Raw genomic sequence first — 16965 nt, forward strand, 5'->3', positions numbered from 1 at the left:
AGGCTCTCTGCGGAGAGCATCACCTTCAGGTTCAGGGCTTTCATTTGGAGACCTGGTCTCAGGCAGTTCACATGCCATATCAAACCCCAGTTCCTCCCTGCATTCCTACAGCCCCCATGAGAGCATAACAAGTGCAGGCGTCTATCATAATTTAGGATTAGTTTGAGGGGCAAGAAGGACTGTTGGACTTTTGTTGTTATTAGTTTCATGCAGGTGTTAGAGATTTCTTCTGCACTCCAAAATAGATGCTCTGCAGATCAGCTTCAAAAGCCCTTAGTTCTCCTCACACTCATGTCCTTTAGTTCACAGAAATCACTTTAAAGTCAGCAAGGGAAAAAAAACCCTGCTGTCTTCTGACAACTAAATGGGGCATACCCTAGTGCTGACAGCAAGATTGAACGTAGCCTCCGTGCACTGTGAGACGATAAATCCCTTTACTGACACAGATTACCAACCTGATTGCTTGCATACAGATTAATGCAACAGCATGAGTCCTCTGGGTGACTGCAGAGCAGGGAAAGTGGGAGGGGTGAATTTATTTGCTCAGATGCTTGTGATATTTATCTATGAATCACCAAGGAAAAAAACATTTTGTGAGCTTAATTCCAAAAACATCTTTGTATACAGAGAACAGCAAACTGTGAAAACTACCCAGATTAAAAACGGAAAGGAAGCAGCCCCAAGGTTGCATATATGAAAGCCCAAAGTCGTTGCTGCCTGCCCAGGGTCAATGTGCCCCGACACCACATCTGAGGTCTCCCCTCCAGCTGCGGGATTTCCTAACCTGCCTCACTGAAGCAGCACGTAGCAATAACGCAAAGAGCATGACTGAAAGAAGAGATGTAACACGTGAAGCAAATCATTCATCTTCTCGAGAGCCTTGGCAAATTCTTTCCATTTCCATTTTTAATTCACCACCTAATATGGTGAATTAAAGAGAGGCTGCGAAACCTTTCTTAAGGCAGAGAAGATGAATCCTCACATTTTTAATTAACTCTGCATTGAATGATGACAACTGATAGTTTATCACCCCTATTTCCTGCTCCTTATCCAGTCCCTGCCTTGCTGGCTGCGACCAGCCATAGGTGGCATGGTGTGAGTTGCAGTCCCTCGCCCCAGGGAGGGGTCCATCCTCCCTAGCCCACCGCCCACCAAACCCCAGTGATGCTGCTGCCGCTGATGATGGACCACTTGTTCACAGCCATCATACTGCCAAGGGGAGCCAGGTCCTGGCCCCACAACACACTGCACCCATAACGAAGGGCCACCACTGAAAAGGCTCTGGCTGCTTCCAGGGACCCCGCGAGGAGCCAACCCAGGCGCTCCGGAGGTTTCTCCTCCTCCAAGAGGCTGCCAGGAACCAGGGACCTATTGCTCAACCAAGCAATCCAATTTAAAGACCTGTCTAATTAGTGAGATATTGCTCTGATGCTCAAAAGCAGGTAGGTGCCTGGCTAGCACCCAAGTCATTTTGGGGTAGTGGGCCTGGCCTGCCTGACGCCAACATTTTTTGGCAGCTGGATGTACTAGCATGGCACCCCTGGGAAACTCAGTCCTCAGGTTTGAAAACTGGCCTCAGACGTGAAAATGTGACTTAGAAAATAGACACAAACTGTGCTAAACTAAGACAGCAGCACATTCTCATTTTTTTCTTTTTTAATTTTCCTGAGCTTCGCTATCCCTGAAATCTTTTACTAATTAAATTACTTGAGCAAATTTCTCAGGAGACAATAAACATCACAGCCTCATTTGGCATGAGGGACGACTTCTAAGCTGAGCTGACTCTCCTACATTAAAATTGAGATCTGCTGCTAAATACTTTGTCTCCCCCAAAGAGCAGACTATAAATCCAATAATAAACACGGTGATATATTTACCAAGGAACTAGAGGGCAAAAATAATTGAAATTATCTGTTCCTAAATATATTTCAGTATTGGGAAAACAGAGTCTGCTTTCATTTCTGATGTAAATACTTTTCCCCCGTCCTAGTATCCGTTAGGGACCACTTCAGCACGTGGTGGGAAAAATGAGTACCACCCCGCAAGTGCCAAATCCGCAGGTGCCCCTCACCAGCTCTCCACATGCTCAGGGAGAGGCAGCTCCCGACCAGAGCACCCACAGCTACCGGGACAGCTGGCACCATAGAATCATAGAATCATAGATTCTATGATTCTATGATTTGGGTTCAGGCAACAGGGCACCATTTTTTTAAGTAAGCTTCTCCCCTGCTTGCATTTGCTATATACTGGCCTAGCTGCTCTCATCTTTATTACCCTTCCATGCTTGGAGACCAGCAAATGAAGTGAATTAAACTGGATGTTCATCAGCTCTTGTGGGATCAGTGGGCACCTCCAAGCCTCCATGAGGCTGGAGTTACGCAGCCGCTTGCACAACATGTGTTTTGCCCAGTTAGATGTGGATAACTCATTGTTTCAGTTTTCTGAACACAACGAGAGCAATAACAATAAAAAAATCACAGTGTTCAGCACAAAAACATTCCAGCCATCCACTTGATTAATTTTTGTTAATTATGCATGGGACTACAGACAGTATTTGTTTTCTATCTTGCTACAGGTACTTTGTGTGGGCCATAAACGTGACTTGACTTGGAGGAAAAGCAAATATTATCTATGGGAAGTGTTGTTGCCAAAAGCAAAAAAAAAAAAAATCTTCGAAGTAACTTCAAAAGATTTGGGTTCAGGCAACAGGGCACCATTTTTTTAAGTAATTTAGTTTAAAAAGAAATAGTAACAACACCATAACAGCACTATCTGGACACAATCCAGTCAAGTGGATTTCATTCAGGACTTGAATATAAAATTGGGTGGAAAACTTGAAAGGGAAAGTCAGTATTGACTTGCAGTATTTGCAATTATTTTACTGGTTAATTTTTTAAAAGTTACATGGCAAGGATTGGTTAGCACAACCTAATGGGGCTGCACCACTGCCCCCATGTTGATTTGCAGCAAAAGCTGGGGGTCCACATCCTTCTGAGAGCATCCAAGCATCCACACTCATCCCTACCAGGGAAACAGGTCAGGAGATTGGTACCAAATGAAAATAGGAGGAGAGAAAGTAGGAGCAGTACAGGGCTGTACCTGAGCATTTTGGCAAAATGAATGGACCGGCCCCTTCCCTATTTCCTCTTCTCTCCCAGGAGCACAGGGGATGTAATAGAATGTGTGAGGGTGGCATTGCAGCCTCTCCGGTCCTGCTTAGCTGGAGGAGAGAGCAAGGGAGTTGCCAAGGGCAAGGTTAAGAGGGCAAAGCAGAGATTCAGCTGGAAGCCAAGAGCAGAGCCCTATGCAGTCAGTCAGGCTTTTCTCATCGACTGCACAGCCTTTAGGATGCCCTTTCCTGGCTGTCGCCCCCAGAGAGCTGATGCTTGGTTCAGTGTAACGGGGTTCAGTGGTGTAATGGGGAGAGTCAGACCTCTTCTAAGGATGGCTCAGGGAGGAGAGAAGGGAGGAAGACAGTGAAAGCTGCAGGCACACAGCATGTCTCTTCTAACTCAAGGACACAACTGCAGCCAGTTTGAGTCTAAGAGATAAAAACTAAAAGGCAACTTAAAAATAAAGTGTTTTAAAGGAAGAAAGGTAGGGTGTGATGCTGCTTCTGCCCCGCAGCCCATGCTGGATGCAGTGATCCCGCACGGGTGGACTGGAGCAAGGCTGGTGGGATGAAGCACGGACCTTCGCTGGAGACAGAACGCACAAGACCAGGATGATAAAAGGGGAGAATCTGTTTGGAAGGACTCGCATGGACCTGCCACGCTCCTGAGCACTGCCCCCTGCTACTGCACACAGCCAGGTCATGTGCTTTCATGACAGCAGAAAAGCTCTTTGATTTCCCAGAAAGTAACAAATTATTCCATGCTAAGAGCAAACCGGTACCTAACGCAGCATTTCTGTAACACAGCAAAACATGCTGAGGGTGGGAAGAGAGCCCTCTCATGGAAGGATGATAACCCCGTGACCTATGCATTTATGATCTGCATTCTAATCATACTCCCCAAATGATACATTAAAAAAACCCTAAAAAGAAGTCAGGATGTGTTAAAAGCAACCCAGGTTCCCTGGCAGCTATCTTGAATTCGGGGAATTTAACCTTTTCTTTCTCTTGCTCTAAGTTTTCCTTAAAATAAAAACATGACCCTTAGAAATATATGTACCCAGTTTAACATGCAAGTGTGTCATTAAAAGCTGTGTTCATTTTTGTAGACCATAAATGGACATAATTGGAGATATGCATTTCCTCTTAATTTTTGTGTTTCCAGCCATAAACACCGAGTGTCACCGTAGCTCTCCTTGGCCCCTCTCTGCAGTTACAGGCAGAGGTCAGCCCTCGAGTTCTCCAGCAACTCACATGCTGCTGTTTGCCAGTGTTAGGAGCAACTGGGACACTTAGAGATTTCACAAGCAGCAAGTGAATCCATTAATGCTGGCTCAAAGGTTGCATTTTCAGCTCTTGCACGCACTGGAGCACTAGAAGCACACTGCGAAGTCTGCCATAGGCCTCTCTAATCCTCTCAAAGATGACATTTCTTGCAAATTTACTCGGTCCGTGTCCCGTACTGGCAGCAGACAGGGCAGCTCCCGCCCATGGCCACATTTATTTGCCTACACCGTAATTTCATGAGTGGCTTAAGCTGACACAAAGCACCACTTAAAGGGAAGAGCTGGTTCCTCTCTGCTTCCATCCTCCCCTCCTATACTCCAAGAAAAGCAGTGTCAAAGGACTGATTTGGATCAAAACTGTTTTTTTACTGCAGGCTGATTTTCATGTAGACTGTTAGCCCAGTCCTGCCCTCTGCACAGCCTCACCAACACCCCTGCCAGTGCCGAGGGGAGTCTGAGGGTCACGGGGCAGGAATGAGCAACGTGGGCAGTGGAGGAGGGACTCTGCAGCATCCCTGCATTGGGTTTTGACATTGGTTTGAACGGACCTTGGCTGCCCTCACTGCAGGAACAGGTACCCCAGTGGTTTGCCCCCACATCCCAGCCCATGTTTCTATCGCTGTCTTTGTGCCAGCACTAGACTGGCTGAAAAATAAACTTATGAACAAAATGCTTTTCCCTCTTTTTATCTTTGGTCCAGCTAAAAGACAGGTGTTTACCCCAAACTAAAGTGGTAATTAAAACACAACATTAGGCTCAAAAATCAAGCACATACTTCAGCTGAGATGCTGCAAGTTTAAAGGCTCAAAGCACCCCAGGGTACAGGTTCAACACCAAGTTTGTCTCCTGGCACTAATTTGAGTGAGCATAATACACCATCGGGGTGGAGCATCCCACGGGTCCCCCTGTGTTCGCTGCTTGTTGCGTTCTCCCATTTGAGCTGCTTTACTTCATCTGAGCATATAATAGATTCATGAATCCTTCATTTCATTTGCTCTTCTTTCTCACACAAAGCCTTGGCCACCAGTGCCCTGCAAGCAGGGAGTGGGCTCAGGCTTCGGGGATGAAGCCAGCCAGCAGCCCAGGCTGTCAGCAAGAGCCGAGTGTTGTTCTTACCGGAGCTCACACAGTTCAGGGCCTTTCAGCATTGCAGGGGTCTTATCTCTGCTCTTAGACAAAACAAAAAAGAAATATGCTAGCCTTGGCCAACAACTTCACCAAGGAGCATTAATAAAATCTTACAAAAAAAGCCTTCTAATTCATGCTAGTTTGATGGACACCACAATGTTATCAGCGGAGAACCACCTTCCAGGCATGCTGCCAGCAGATGTACTTGCGCGGTGTGGAAGTGCCCTGGTACCACACCCTGCACCCCAAACGGATGAGGACAACCATAACATGCTTGTCATGACACAGGAGCCCAGAGACCTTGTAACAGCAAACAAAGAGCAGTCTGAAGATAATCTCTTTGGAATAACACTGAGGTGGATGTGGTTAATTAGCCAGAAGGAAAGCAAATTGATTAAGAAAACCAAAACAAGAAGTAACAAAGCTGTGACAGCTCACACATCACAGCTAACAACAGGGGACAGGAAAACAATGTAAAAAGCAGGAGTTGTTTAGCGTTGTCCCCTAAGTCATGTACTTCACTAAGTAGTTCAAGACACCCTCCTCCAGCTTTTGCATAACAAAAACAATGTAGAGGGAGATGATGTGTGCAAATACCTACATAATTATCTGTTCTGTCTCACAGACTTCATGTGATCACAGTGGCACCCCTAAGTGGGAAAGTGAGCTCAGCTGTGAAGGCGGAGGGAGAGGAACTGCTCAACCCTGGCCTGGGAGGAACAGTCACAGGGGAAGGGATGAAAATGCAACAGAATTAATGAAGATTAAAGTACCTTTTTAATGTACAGTTTCATTTTTTCTTATCAGCAAAAAAGTTTTTGCACATTTTTTGGGGTTTGTTCCCAAGTAGATCATTTCTGCTTTGATAAATGTTCCTACAAAATTGACTTTTAGGGTCTGTCTAGACTCAGAAACGTTTCTAGCTTGTTTTACAGCTTTTACAGCCAGTTCTGCCTAAATGATTTCTAAATTGGTTAAAGTCATCATATAGATTTCAGATAGTCTAAAGCAAGCAGGCAATTTTTTTCCTGCAGTAAATTCAAGGCAACTTTGAAAAGTCCATTAAAGCTAATGCAATAATAATGTTCAGGTCCCCTGTAGTCCTGTACACACAGGTTAGTGCTATGGCTTTAGCATGAATTTAGATTGCAGTTTTAAGCCTTGTAGAGGATACCCCCAGTCAGGGGAAATCCATGTAGGTCAGGTGTCAAATAAGCAGGTGATTTCCTTTCATGTTTTACCTACAGCCTCACATACATCACATTTTCAAAATGTAAAGCAAGAAATGAACATAAAGCAGTTTCTAATTTCATGTTATTTACTAAAAATTTAACAACTATAGCAGAAATTACTAAAAGTCTCAGGTAATTCTCACCACTGGAAGGCAGAGGCGTATGTCTGATTCTTGCTGATTATTTTTGCTTTAAGTGACCTAAAACCAGATTGTACATCAGCCTTCAAAAATTTCCTCTAGGTTTATTCAAATACAGAAAGACTTAAGACATCTTTACCCACCCAACTTTGAAATCATTGCAAATAAAACACTTGATCCAAAACTGAGATCCAAGCAGGTATTGAGTTAACTAGTGAGGAATCAACTTGTTCCTTCTTTTAAAGTAGACTACACAAGGTAACAGCTAGTGCCAGGAAAGATGGGGCCAGCTGGGAAATGGCTGTTGTTTGAAAGAGAAACTGAGAACAGAGAAAGGGGTTTTGGTTTTTAAACCAGCCGTGATCAAATAAAGAGCTGTCCAAATCAACAGTCTCTTGAGTGAACACATATTTGTCCTCTCCAGATGGTGAGTATCTATCAGTGATGGAGGGACTCACCCATGTCAGAATTGCCACTGTCCAAAGGCTAAGCTGACCCATCTGCCTTTCCTTCCAGTCCCCCTGAAGATTTCTTCCCCAGCACAACCCCACACATTTCTATCCCAAATTATGGCTCAGTCCCCCACAACAGATCTGAGATGGGTGGGCTGCAGGACTGCTCACCTGGCCCATGGGCCTTCTTGGTTCATCATGGGTCAGGCCTTAGTGTGCCTCTTTACTGCGTTTGCATCTACCTCAGGGCAGGAGCAAAGGTGCGTTGAAACTAACCATTCACTTCCCCTCCCAACCATGCTCTCATGTGATGACGGATCTCATCCCTGGAGTACTTTGTTGCTCCATTAATTGGTCCCAAGGTATAGTCTAAAAGCCAGAAATGACAAGTATCCATTCACCCCACCTCTTTCTCTTCATCAAAATCCCAGGCATATGCAGTTGGATATAAACTAATTCTTGATCATGAGATTGCAAGAGAACATGTGCCTTAAAATGCAAGCTCAGACTGGCTTGACTTCACATAACCTGCTTTTTACTCGTTAATCATTGTCTGATTCCTTGCCTTAGAATTAGTTTGTCTTTCTTGACTCCAAATTTCTTGGCCTTTGCCAGTTTGTTTAAGTGTGAAAGAGGAGGGGACACAAGTCTGCTCCACTAACAAACACGATATCAAATTAATACTTACTTTTCTCTGGCTGAACTTAAGTGTTTGTTATTTTTAAGCATTCTACACTTTCCCAGAGCCCCTGTTGTTTTTGCAATTCTAAATCTCAATCCTGGTTCACAAAGTTAGGAGAGTTTGGTTTTCTTCTGCCTAAACAGATGTAGGTCATTGAAATAAATAAGATAAGCAATAGCCAGCCAGTAAGTAATAAAGGAAGGTCTTCTTGCTGGTCCCAGGAGTCTCTCACAATAATCCTCCATAATTTCAGGAAAAATCAGAAAAAATCTTCACATGAAATTTGAGAGTTAGAGCTTAGAAGTCTGAATGTCACTGAGAAAGGCACAGAAATCTCATAGGCCATAAAAGTACTGAAAACTGGGAAATTACTTGACAGTAAGTCATTACTCCCTATTTTTTAAACCATCCACAAAACAAGTCACAGCTAAAGTATTGTTCGTTATGAATATCTCCAGCCGTAGGAAGCATTTATGAATCTGCTTTGTGCACAGTCTCAGAGAGCCCAGGATGACCTTAGTGTTTGCATAAACACCTCCCTGAAGTGAGATTATCAGTTTGTTCACGGTATACAACGTGTCTGTGTTTTGCTAAAGCTGAGGCCTGAGGGCCATATTCTAGGACATCAGGTTTGGTTACTGTCCACACTGTCCCTGTTACAGCACCAGTCCCTGGTGCTATGCAGAAACACAGATGCACACCCCTCTGCAAGATGCTGCCTCTGCCTTGCGATTAGCAGATATCTGAGTGCATCAGGGCTAACTGCAACCTCGAGCTAAAAGGTCCTGTGGAAGATGGAGATATAATGGAACATGAAAAGGTCCAGATTCTCCAGGTGTTGGATCTGGGGTGTCAAACCATTGGTGCCCAGACTTCCGATGAACACTCAAGCATGCACAAGCGATCCTTTGCAGAGTAAAGATCTAGGTAGAGATCTACCAAATGGCTTTAGAGTTTAGCAGAGCTACTCAAGTCACAGCAAAACCCTTTTATACAGGCTTGGCTGACCTGCCCCCTTCATTTCTGCACTTTGCTTTAACTCCACTAAACCTAAAAGAGCATTTCTCTGATCTTATCAGAAATACTAGCTCATCCTAATGCTCTGATACCCTCTGGCCACACCTCACTGAAGATATTTTTGGTACAGTCCTGACTGGCTATTGTTCAAAACAAAGAGATTAATCTGCTGGAAAGCAAAGACACAAAAAGTGAACTTAAAGTAAATGTCATCTTCTCAACTACACAGTTCAGCCTCTTTGTAATCTGTGTGCTGCATAAATCCTATTAGGCATCAGAGAATCTGCGACCACATTCCTCCTTGGGACTTAAGTCCACATGAAAACATGTGAGTTCCCAAACACAGTGAGTAAAATTGTATTTGTTATTGAAGACTGACTTCATGGCATTTAGACAGTTATAATCTCCAGCGAACAGAAGATACAGAAACCATATTGTTATTACACAATGTGGAAACACATTCAGTGTTTTACCTGGGCTTCACACAAGGCCTGAATTCAGCTTGATGGATCCCACTCAGACTCATATGAAGTGCCTTCAGGTCAAGCTGCTCTTGCCCTACAGTGTAGCAGCCCACTTACAAGTACAGATCACTGCTTGTGAACCAACGGGACTTTTAAATTCCTTCTCACACAGCCCTGCAAGATGCTCAGAGTTACAGAGCTCAGGGATGTAATGAAGCCCAACAAGTTTTGTTTAGGATACAGCCCAGAAAGCCACATGTACTTTTGCTAGACTGTAAGCTCTCAGGCCCAAATATATCATCTGAAGCCACAGACGACTTCGGCACTTGCAATTAAGCGTGAGTTCCTGGAACAACACTTCCCGCAGCTCAGCGCTCAGTGGGCTGAAGCTCTGTGGGAGACAGACTACACATAGGCTTTGGCTCCCACAGTGTGCGATCAAGATTCCCATGGCTCCTACAAGCTAAGCACTTAGGGCACTTAAATAACTGTATGGGAGCCCTTTGATAAAGCCCTGGAAGCCCTGCTAGGCATACAGCTACAAGAAATCTGAGGATGCCGCAAGTTTCTTTTAAGCCTATTGAGATGTAGGACATCACAAGGAAGCATCGCATCCTGAGCTTGACCCCAAAATCCTCTAGCAAACATTGTGCAGATGTCAGTTAAATACCAGACTGCTCTGGTGACATCAAAGCTCTTACCAAAGACACCACCAAAGGTGTCCAAGGGTTTCCGTGCCCTTCATCTGGTATTTGGTCATGTTTCAGGCTGAGTTCAGAATTCTGAGGCGTGAAACTCCTCAGCTCAGATGGGACTGAGGTACTTAAAGTCTCCTCACCCAGGATCAGGGGAGGGAGCCTGTTGTGGAGAAGCAGATGGCCTAGGAGGACATTTCACACTATTCAAATGCAAGAGTAAGGTCTTCAAAGCTGTTCATTTCAGACACCCCCTCTCCATAGCAATCATGCAGAACTGTGCATTGCAAGGGGTCTTGCCTACCAAATTTTGACATTAATGAAATAGACTTTTTCTTAGGTAATTCAAGATCATTCCTCAAGCCACCTGATAAGTTCCACTTTTACAGTGTTTAAATGTCACAAGCATCTTCAGAAGCACATCAAATGAACAGCTTCGCCATACTACACAGGCTGTTAAAGCTCTCCTCTCAAAATGCAGTGTGTTTTAGTAGCAGTGCAGTATGTTTATTACCATATAAATCTTTCTGATAAGTTTTTTCTTTAACAAAGCAGCTTCAACCTTCTGTTCCAGAACCAGTTCATGCAGCCATCTGCATTAATTCATCACATCATACAAACAGGGGTGCTGGCTGCAGGGCACATAAAACAGCCTCCCTCCACACTTCAGCTCTTCCCTGTGTTTTACAGGAGTGTGAAATAGGGTGAACTACATTTGAGGTAAACCACAGTCATTCTTTTACTACTGCAGAAAGGTAAGAAAGCTGTCAATCAAGATGAGGTCCACCAGCAGAGACTCCACCCCCAGAAACTTGCCTCATTGCAAGTGACAGAAATCTACTTTGAACAGCATTAATATAAGAGCCAAGGAAGATGGAGGGAAAGCCAGCTGAGGCTATTTTGGATTACAAAACTCACCTAAATATCAATCTTCCTTTTTCCACATTCCCGAATCAAAGCAAAAACGTTGCTAGGTTCTCATCCATGGCATGAATGTATGGATGAGAACCATACATGTCCAAGGTACCAGGCACCAGATTAACTAGAGGCAGAGCAGATATACATGAAGTCTGGGCAAGCAGGAAGCCCTCTCTTTCTGAAATATTGCTGATTTTCTAGAGATAAACATGGTCTTCTGAAATACTGCTGATTTTCTGGAGTCTTTATGCTGTTCTCTAATCTCCATTCCCTTCTTTGTTGGCCACTCCATTTGTGATCTGTGCTGGATTTAGCTTCTCATGAGCTGCACTGAATGCTTCCCTATTGACTTCAGCAGATGCAGGAACAACTGCCGGGCTGGCCAAAGACTCCATCTTTGAGTTAAGGAGTAGCCTCTAGTCCTAATGAAATTGGAGGTGCTCCAAAACTTGCAGTCTCAAAACCTAACAGTCTTGTTAATGTTACAGCACTCACTGTAGTTACAGACCAGCTGATATCACTCCTCCACCTTCTGGTTTTTAACTTAAAATTTAAGTATCATCCATGGTGTAGATTCAAATATCTGAGTTTTCCAAACCCACAGCCTAAAAGGTTGAGTTCATTTCTAACTAGCATGCTTGTAGTTTCATGTATCTTTTCAGCATCAGTTCTGCACACCACAACTTAAGATCTCAAATTTAAGTAAATGTTATTCTGCATAATTGAAACCATTTCAGTAACCCACTTTGTTTATTCCTCCCAAAACATCCATTTATTAGTATGCTTCAACAAAATGGAGCTGCAAACCTGATGGGGGAAGATACAGATAAACCCAGCTCTGCCAGGAAAATCTGTAATGTTTTACACCTTGGCAAGATATATCTGTGTCTAGGGCACCCACTACACACCCACGGTATGTCTTTTAATTGTTACAGGCCACTTCAAGCTGGTATCTAAAGACTCTATAAAGTCTTTAAATGTTCTGGATTAAAAGAGAACTAAATGTTTTCTGAAGACCCAAAGTGTCATCGAATATTTTAGTTCAAATAAAACCAGATTGTGGTGGTTCACTCCAATGTGTCAAAACTACTTATGGTCTTACCTCCTTATTAGCTGGTTGAATTCATGAATATTCAATGTTATTAGCTATTATGTTCTCAGGGCAGACATATCCCGTCCTTTATAAATTATACATGGACTCTTTGCAGACAGCTGAGAAAGCCAATTAGCCAAGTGAATTTGCATATCAATCAAGGAGAGAGCGTCCCATGTTCTGTCGCCATACAAGAAGCCTCTTAGATCCACATTCTACATCTGTAGGTTGGTTTTGATTTTTTTGTAAACCTTCCCCCACAGTTATTAATATCTTTAAGCAGAGCTTTAACTAGTAGCACATTTGGAAGGCAACAGAGATGCCCAGGGAGGCAGCCCAGCACTCATCCAAGCAGCACAAAGCCCAGGACACAGGCATAGGCTGCACCTGCTTTTGGAGCCCAGGAACTTGGCTGCAGCGGGAAGGGTTTGGGGCTGCCCTGCTTGAAGCTCCCGGCAGAGTGTCCGCACCCACCTGCCAGAAGCACTGTAGGCATACGGGGGTTCCCTGGACCCAGTGGTCCAGGTGGACTCTGCAAGGTGAGTCTGCGGAGGAGGCACAGAGGGACCCAAAAACTCCCAAGCCCCACCTAAGTGGTGACTTCACATTCACAGCAGAGGTGGAAGAACATCTGCAGAAAGCACAACAGCCTGAAAGCCGGGTCAGGAGGTTTAGTAGTCATGAAAGGGAGCCATAAAAATACCTGGAACATCCCAATTGGTCAGCAGAGCTGAACCAGCAGTCTTTCCAAGACCAGCCCAGCACTGCTACAGCTGCTTCGCAAAAGCGGGGGTGAAGCAGCACCCTTCTCTGCCCATTTCTTCCCATAGTCACTACGCTCTTTTTCAGCCCACATTCGTCTGCACTTGTGATTTATCTTACCGTGTTGTGATCTCAGGTCTTGTGGTTCCAGCCTACACGTGCCAACTGTTTTCTTGCTCTGTAGCTCCTCATTTCCCTCTCTGCAAACCCCATCAGTCAGGAGGAGCTGGGACCAGCTCTGAGTTGTATTTACTAGCTCAGCAACCAGCTCCTGTGGTTGCTCCATGTAGGCTGACATGAGGCTATGTTTAGGGCATGAAATCCCTGTCTTACCTCTATAAATGCTTTCAATGACTCATCATGGGGAAATTAGCAGCCCTACACAACCATGAAAACAGAGAGAAGGATACTTTTGGGAAAACTGCCAACATCCTTTCTCTCCAATGGGAGTTTTAATTGGCACCAGCATTTGTGTTCATATTAATCCATGCTCCTCCACACTCAACACCAGTATTTAAGCATGAGAAGGCATAGAAACAGTACAGATGAGGTGTGTGACTGTGAAAGCCATATGGGAAAGTGCTGATCCCTTCTCTCTCTGGTATGAGCCTGTATTTTTTGCAGTGTCTCTGTTTACAACTCAAGTTTTATACAAACTCAGCAAAGAGGGTATTTGCAATCAGCTAGGAGCACACAGATGGTCAGCTGCTACATCTCAGCTGATGGGCAGTAACACCCGCTCATGCTCCGATGCTGTAATTTGGAATACGGCTGGACAAGGTCCTGTTCAAAATGCCATACCCAGGACTGCAGGCAGATGTCTACTCAAACACTGATGCCAGCAGGAGACAGCAATCCTCTACAAGAGACCAAAAAGTCTGGTCCTTGCCCCCACACTAGGCATGGACGGATCTGGGGGACAGCATCGTCCACAGTCTCAGCACCCATCAGGCACACCAGGAGAAGCCACTTGCTGGAACACGCAAACCCTTTCTCTGCAGCTCTTAACTGAGCAGAAGCTGAAGGCACCATCAACCTCTGCTATTTCAAAGTTTTAGCGAGCTTGTTTTTTGTTGGAGAAGAGAATGTGTAAAAGAATATGGAAATACAAACAAAATAAGCTTGTCAATAGTGGTGGGCGATTGTATTCATGATTGGAATCAGTTTTGATAGCAAAAAGACATTTTGCAAGCAAATAGCCCATTTTGCAGTCCAGCACGTTTTGCTGTTTTCCAAAAGAACAAAATGCGCTGAAACATAAAGCTGCAGCATAAGAGCCGTCTGTCCCGCTCACCCAGTATACAATAAAGATGAAATTTCACATGCAGTTTGATTAAATGCATATTTAAGGATTACAGCTATTACAATCTGCTGGATATATAAAAGTGAGATTTTTTTTGTTGTTAAGTGCACTTGTGCTCTACGTCTGCATCCCCCCACCTCATCAGGCTGGGTGCCAGGAGAGGACACTAGGAGCTGGTTCTCTCACCTGCTCTGTAAGCTTGGTTGCCTTTGCCATCCTCCCTGCCCTCTCCTAGCCATGGTACGTGTCCTCCAAGAAGGGCTGCCAGCCTGGTGCCCTCGCCAGGCCATGTCCTGCCTGTGGATCCCAGTGGGGTCACCATGTAGCCTGGCCTGACAGTCCCAGCCATAAGGTGCTCCCTCAAAGTCACACATTGCCTGGGTTCAGGCCCTACAAAGAGAAGACACAAGGCTAATTGCGTTTAGTTCCTCCTCCACATCCCAGCAAGACAAGGCAGGACCTAGCTGAGCATACCCAGAAAAGGGTTATTAAGATCAACCAACCCTTCTGAGGCCCTTGAGGTCCCCCAGAGAGCTGAAAACACAACCACCTCATCACAGAGCAGGGGCACAACAGTCCCACCACAACCGATGGGACAGATGACCAGTGCCCCAGGGATTCCCTCTCCCCTGCAGCTCTGGAAAGGTCTCAGCTTTCCCCTAGGAGCACAGGCACGAGGTACACCTTTCTCCAAACATCTTTCACACAAGCAGTTTCTCTCCTCCACAGCCTCCTAAGAGTCTGAGAGCTCTTGCAGCTCAAGCAGGGGCTGACCCAACTTGCCATGTTTCAGCACTGCTAATAACTGCTTAAAAAAAACTCTTGGGGAAAAAATAGAGTTTTGTGGAAACTACAGATTGGTACCATTCAGTTTTTGTAAGGCGGGAATTTAATTGGTGCCTCAGAGGGAAACTTGGGTTTGTCATGGTTAACTCTTTTCCTTTTGTGAAAAACAACTTAAACCAATCTCATTAGTCACTGTTCATGGCTGATCAATTAAAGCAGGAATCAGGACTCAAAAAGGGCAAAAGTAAATTCAGTGATATTCATCTTTCTGTATAAAAAGAATTATGGAGATTATAATTTGGCTGGAATGGATGTTTCTGCGTTTTCTGTTCATTTTCCCCTAGGTAGCTTGCTGTGAGCATCAGGGCTCTCTGAACCTGCCATGGTAGGTAACACCAACCAGTTTAACACTGTGAGCATTAGGAGCTTAGTACAGAAGATGCCCAAAGTCATCTGTATTTCTACCTAGCCGGGTTGAAAGAGAAGAGAAAGCTGGCTGGCCATAGTTAACTTGCATGCAAAGGGCAAGGGCACCAAGCACAAAATATAGATGTTGCAATTATAGCTTCCAGTGGCCCACCGTGCCCCACTGCTAAACCAAGGCAGCTCCGTGCCACCAAAATCCCACCAATGCCCATGTGAGCCAAGGCAAGAGCAGGAGCTGCAGCTGCTCCAGCATTGCCGAGCTGTTCTGCAAGTAATAGCCCTGCCAAGGCAAGCAAAGTGTTTCCTCCAAAACAGGAGCCCCCAGACAGGCTGACGTCAGGGAGATAAGGCAGGAGCCTGAGCTGCCGGTCCCAAACACCACCATGCGCTCCTGGCCAGCTCCCGAGGCAAACAGGGCTTGATGCGATCAGCACATGGCACAAACTCCTGGCTCTGCAGGACAGCAAACCCGGACCTTGCCAGGAGTGCTGTGCAGAGGGTACAGCACCTTCAGGCACCCCCAGCTTGGGTGGCCTCAAGGGCAATCCTGAGCTGGTGGTTGGTGAAGACCCTGGCAGACAGAGGTGGGAAGGCAGATGATGCTGCCCACTGAAAGGGGAGGCTGTTTGCAGCCTCTGCAGGCAGAGCAGACCCTCGATTAAGCCTAAATACAGGCTTGCACTAAACATAATTATGTCATCAAAAAGGATAATTTATTGCAGAAAGTGTGCAAAGTAGGTATTTAGGGGTTCGAGGTGAAAGTCTAGCAAGATCTATGAGGCCCTCTATAGACAGATAGGAGCAGCCTCACGCTCACAGGCCCTGGTCCTCATGGGGGACTTCAACCACCCCGATATCTGTTGGAGGGACAACACAGCAGGGCATAAGCAATCTGGGAGGTTCCTGGAATGCATCGGTGATAACTTCCTTCTCCAAGTGGTAGAGGAGCCAACCAGGAGAGGTCCTACGCTGGACCTTGTTCTCACCAACAAGGAGGGGCTGGTGGGGAATGTGAAGCTCAAGGGCAGCCTGGGCTGCAGTGACCATGAAATGGTGGAGTTCAAGATCCTTAGGGCCCCGAGGAGGGCGCACAGCGATCTCACTACCCTGGACTTCAGGAGAGCAGGCTTTGGCCTCTTCAGGGATCTGCTTGGTAGAGTGCCATGGGACAAAGCCCCAGAGGGAAGAGGGGCCCAAGAAAGCTGGGCAATATTCAAGGGTCACCTCCTCCAAGCTCAGGAGCGATGCATCCCGACAAAAAAAAAACCAGGAGGCCTGCATGGATGAACAAGGAGCTCCTGGACAAACTCAAACCAAAAAGGAAGCCTACAGAGGGTGGAAGCAAGGACCGGGAGCCTGGGACGAATACAGAGAAATTGTCCGAGCAGCCAGGGATCAGGTTAGGAAAGCTAAAGCCCCAGTAGAATTAAATCTGGCCAGGGACGTCAAGGGCAACAAGAAAAGATTCT

Source organism: Pygoscelis adeliae, unplaced genomic scaffold, assembly GCF_000699105.1.
Source record: "Pygoscelis adeliae isolate BGI_AS28 unplaced genomic scaffold, ASM69910v1 Scaffold100, whole genome shotgun sequence".
NCBI classification, from domain to species: Eukaryota; Metazoa; Chordata; class Aves; order Sphenisciformes; family Spheniscidae; genus Pygoscelis; species Pygoscelis adeliae.